The 5,127-nt window shown below is 47.0% G+C and overlaps 1 non-coding gene across 1 annotated transcript; it reads right to left on the bottom strand.

The window, feature by feature from the left end:
- Nucleotides 1-1,580: 1,580 nt before the first annotated feature.
- LOC114817744 lies at nt 1,581-1,718 on the bottom strand. Its single transcript, XR_003765607.1, has one exon. It is a non-coding gene; the product is annotated as a small nucleolar RNA SNORA7 (small nucleolar RNA).
- Between the last annotated feature and the right edge of the window lie 3,409 nt (nt 1,719-5,127).

Here is a 5,127-nt window from a genome sequence, read left to right as displayed (position 1 = left end):
CGTACTATGTGCCAAGCACTGTTCTAAGCCCTGGGGTAGATACAAGGTAATCAGGTTGTCCCATGTGGGGCTCACAGCCTTAATCCCCATTTTACAGATGAGATAACTGCGGCCCATAGAAGTAAAGTGACTTGCCCAAGGTCACACAGTAGACAAGTGGCAGAGCCAGGATTAGAATTCATGTCCTCTGACTCCCAAACCTGTGCCCTTTCCACTAAGCCACGCTGCTGCTGATCTCCTCCCCAGGTCCTTCCCACCCCACAGACACTCTCTAATCCCTTTCTGACCATCTCTCAAAAGAAGATCTCCTAAATGCTTTCAAAATCCACCCTATCTGCCTGTGTCTCTGATCACATCCATAACTACCTTCTAAAAAAAAAAAATGGCACCCATTCTTCATTCTTCTTCCCTGCCTGACCATCATCTTCCACGGCTCACTCCCTGAGGGTTCCTTCCCCTCTGCTTTCAAACATGCCCCCACATCTTCCCACTCTGTGGGGTCCCCTCTTTGGACCACACAGTCCCATCCAGCTATTGCCCCTTCTCCCTCTTCCCTTTCCTTTCCAAACTCCTCCAATGGGTTGTAACACCCTCTGCCTCCACTTTCTCTCCTCCAACTCTCTTCCCTTGCAATCTGGCTTTTACACCCATCATTCCACTGATTCTGCTCTCTCCCAGGTCACCAATTACCTATTTCTTACCAAAATCTAACTGGGCCTTCTTCATCCTAATCCTCCTTGTCTTTTTTATAGTCTGTGGGGAGGGCATACGTTTGTTTATTGCTGTTTTGTACTCTCCCAAGCGCCTAATACAGTGGTCTGCATACTGTAAGCACTCAATAAATATGATAAAATGAATGAATGAATATCACACTGTGGACCACTCCCTTCACTGTCACTGCCCTTTTCTGGTTCTCCTGTCTTGCTGACTGCTCTTTCCCTTTTCGTAGCTCTTTTTCTGCTTCCCAACCTCTAGCTGTGGGTGTGTTGGAGACTCCCTCAAGGCTCAGTGCTGGATCCCCTTCTATTCTCCATCTACACCTACTCCCTTGGGTGTAAATTCAGCTACCTTCTCTATTCTGATGATTCCCAAATCTACATCTTCAGGCCCAACTTTTCTCAATCTCTGGAGCCTCTCATTTATTCCAGCCTTCAGGGTATCTATACTTGAATGTACCACTGTCATCTTAAACTCACCCTGTCCAGAACCAAACTACTCATCTTTCCCCCACGCAGTGTGGATTAATGGAAAGTCCATGAGCCTGGGATTCAGAAGGACCTGGGTTCTAACCCTGGCTCCACCACTTGTCTGTTTTGTGAGCTTGGGCAAGTCACTTGACTTCTCTGTGCTTCAATTTATCTTGTCTTACGCGGTCAAGTCGTCTCCAACCCATAGCGATGCCATGGACGCTTGTCTCCCAGAACGCCCCACCTCCTGCCATTGTTCTGGTAGTATATACATAGAGTTTTCTAGGTAAAAATGCAGAAGCAGTTCACCGTTGCCTCCTTCTGCTCAGTACACTTGAGTCTCTGCCCTCGACTCTCTCCCATGCTCCCTCTGCCCAGCACAGGGGAGTTTTGACTTGTAGCAGATTGCCTTCCACTCTCTAGCCACTGGCCAAGCTAGAAATGGAATGGGTAGGCCTATCCTTGACTCTCCCTCCCGTAGTTGAGACTGGTAGAGTATTGGAAACTCTCCAGGTGCGACCCTGAGAGGGAAGTGCTTCAATTACCTCACCTGTAAAATGGGGATTAAGACTGAGCCACATGTGGGATATAGACTGTGCCCAACCTGATTAGCTTGTACCTACCCTAGAATTTTCCCTCTCAGGACCACCCCTGGAGAGTTTCCAGTACTCTACCAGTCTTGGCTACAGGAGGGAGAGTCAAGCAGAGGCCTACCCTGTCCATTCCTAGATTGGATATTGGCTAGCGAGTGGAAGACAATCTACTTACAAGCCAAAACTCACCTGTGCTGGGCAGCAGAGGTATGAGAGAGAGTTGAGGGTGGAGACTCGAGTTGATCAGAGAGTAGCATGCTCTGGTACTCTCCCAAGGATTTAGTACAGTGTTTCACGCACAGTGGGTGTTCAGTAAGACGAGGCATGAGAAGTGATATGCCTAGTGGATAGAGCACAGGTCTGAAAGTCAGAAGGAACTGGGTTTTAGTCCTGGTTCCTCCACGTTTTGGCTGTGGGATCTTGGGCAAGTCAAATGACTTCTCTGTGTTTCAGTTACCTCAGCTGTAAAATGGGCATTAAAACTGTGAGCCCTGTGCGGGACGGGGGCATGTCAAGCCTGATTAACATGCAGCTACCGCAGTGCTTAGTACAGTGCCTGGCACATAATAAGCACTTAACAAATACCATAAAAAATAAAAACTATTGATAAAGATGATGTTGATGGTGGTTCCATGTCCACAGTAGAAAAAATGGGCCGCTCATCTTTGGGCTGGGACAAACCTTTGCTTTTCTATGTAACTCCTACATCTGGATTTTTTTTAATGGTATTTGTTAAGTGCTTACTATGTTCTGGGCACTCTAACCATCAGTCGATCAATGAAACAGTGGTATTTATTGAGCGCTTACTATGTTCAGAGCACTGTACTAAGTGCTTGGGAGAGTACAACAGAATTAGGGGACACGTTCCCTGCCCAGAATGAGCTTACAGTCTAGAGGGGAAGAAAGGCATTAATAAAAATAAATAATCTATAATATATAATTTAAAAATATATGCATAAGTGCCGTGGGGTTGGGGATGGGGTGAATATCAAATGTCCAAAGGTCACAGATCAAAGAGCATAGATAAGACAGAAGGGAGAGGGAGTCAGGGAAAAGAAGGCTTAATCAGGGAAGGCCTCTTGGAGGAGATATGATCTTAATAAAGCTGTGAAGGTGGTGAGAGTGGTGTTCTGTGTATGTGGAAGGGGAGGGAGTTTCAGGCTAGGGGAAGACATGGGAAAGTGGTTGGTGACGAGGTAGATGACATCAGGGCATAGTTAGTAGACTGGTGTTAGAGAGCGTAGTGTGTGGGAGTGGAAGAAGGCAGTGGTAAACCACTTCTGCATTTTTACCCAGAAATCTCTATGGATCCACTACCAGAACAATTGCAGGGGGAGGTGGGGTTTTCTGAGAAAGATGTGTCCATGGAGTCGCTAATGCCGGCTCTGCCACTTCTCTGCTGTGTGACCTTGGGCAAATCACTTCCCTTCTCTGGGCCTCAGTTACCTCATCTGTACAATGGAGATTAAGACTGTGAGCCCCATGTGGGACAGGGACCGTGTCCAAACCAACTGCCTTAGATTTACCCCAGCCCTTAGTAAAGAACCTGGCACACTCAGAAGATTGCGATCCAATAATAATAACTGTGGTATAAGTGCTTAAAAAATACCACAGTTATTAATATTAGATCACAATCTTAATCCCCACATTATGATGATGATAATGGTATTTGTTAAGCACTTCCTATGTGTCAAGCACTGTTCTAGGCACTGGGGTAATAATAATAATAATAATAATAATGTTGGTATTTGTTAAGCGCTTACTATGTGCAGAGCACTGTTCTAAGCGCTGGGGTAGATACAAGGTAATCAGGTTGTCCCATGAGGGGCTCACAGTCTTAATCCCCATTTTACAGATGAGGTCACTGAGGCACAGAGAAGTTAAGTGACTTGCCCAAAGTCACACAGGTGACAAGTGGCGGAGCTAGGATTAGAACCCACAACCTCTGACTCCCAATCCCGGGCTCTTTCCACTAAGCCACGGCACAGAGAAGTGAAATCACTTGCCCAAGATCGCAGATCAGACAAGTGCTGGAATAGGATTAGAAGCCAGGTCCTTTGGACTTCCAGGCCCACGCTCTTTCCATCCAAACTGCTACCTTGTCTGCACCATCTCTCATCATATCCCGACTGGATTACCGCATCAGCCTCTTTTCTGATCTCCCAATCTCCGGTCTCTCCCCACTTCAGTCTATACTTCACTCTGCTCCCCAGATTATTTTTCTACAGAACTGCTCAGGGCATGAAACCCCTCTCCTCAAAAACTTCCAGTAGTTGCCTATCAACCTTCACATGAAGCTAAAACTCCTCACTGTTGACTTTAAAGCTGTCCATCACCTTGCCCCCTCCTACCTCACCTCCCTTGTCTCCATCTACAGCCCAGCCCGCACACTCCACTCCTCTGCCGCTCACCTCCACACTGTGCCTTGTTCCCGCCTGTCCCACCGTCGACCCCTGGCCCCCGTCCTACCGCTGTCCTGGAATGCTCTCCCTCCTCTCATCCGCCAAACTATCTCTCTTCCCCCCTTCAAAGCCCTATTGAAAGCTCACCTCCTCCAAAAGGCCTTCCCAGACAGAGGCCCCCTTTCCCTTTGCTCCTCCTCCCCTCCCTATCACCCCGACTCCCTCCCTCTGCTCTACCCCCTTTCCCTCCCCACAGCACTTGTGTATATTTGTACATATTTATTATTCTCTTTATATCTCTATAATTCTATTTATCTATTCTGATGCTATAGATGCCTGTCTACTTGTTTTGTTTTGTTGTCTGTCTTCCCCTTTAAGATTGTGAGCCCTTTGTTGGGTAGGGATTGTCTCTGTCTGTTGCTGAACTGTACTTTCCAAGCGCTCAGTCCAGTGCTCTGCACAAAGTAAGTGCTCAATAAATATGATTGAATGAATAAATGAATAAATACTAGCACTTAGTACAGTGCATGGAACATAGTAAATGCTTAAGAAATACCATTAAAAAATTTTTAAAAAATCATCCCAAGGAGCTTTCCCATTTCAACATCCCTGTGAAGTAACTCCCAGCAGCAGCTGATGTCCCCACTTTACAGGCAAGGGAAATGAGGCCCAGAGAGGTTCAGTGGCTTGCCCAAAGTCACACAGTAAGCCAATGATTGAGCCAAGAGTGTCCGGGTCTTCCGACACTCAGGCCATTGCCCATATCATGCAGCAAATCCATGCATGTAGAGAGTTTGCATGTCCGTTTCAAATGCTCTCCCTCTCCCCGTTGACAGCAACCACGCAGCTCACTGCATTTTAGCGGCCGAATCCAAGCCTTACCGGGCACATTTTCTATTCACTCGTGGCCTAGAGGGAAGAGCACAGGACCAGGATTTAGGAGAA

Source organism: Ornithorhynchus anatinus, chromosome 1 (assembly GCF_004115215.2).
Source record: "Ornithorhynchus anatinus isolate Pmale09 chromosome 1, mOrnAna1.pri.v4, whole genome shotgun sequence".
Lineage (NCBI taxonomy): Eukaryota > Metazoa > Chordata > Mammalia > Monotremata > Ornithorhynchidae > Ornithorhynchus > Ornithorhynchus anatinus.
This window is presented reverse-complemented; position numbering and strand designations above follow the sequence as displayed.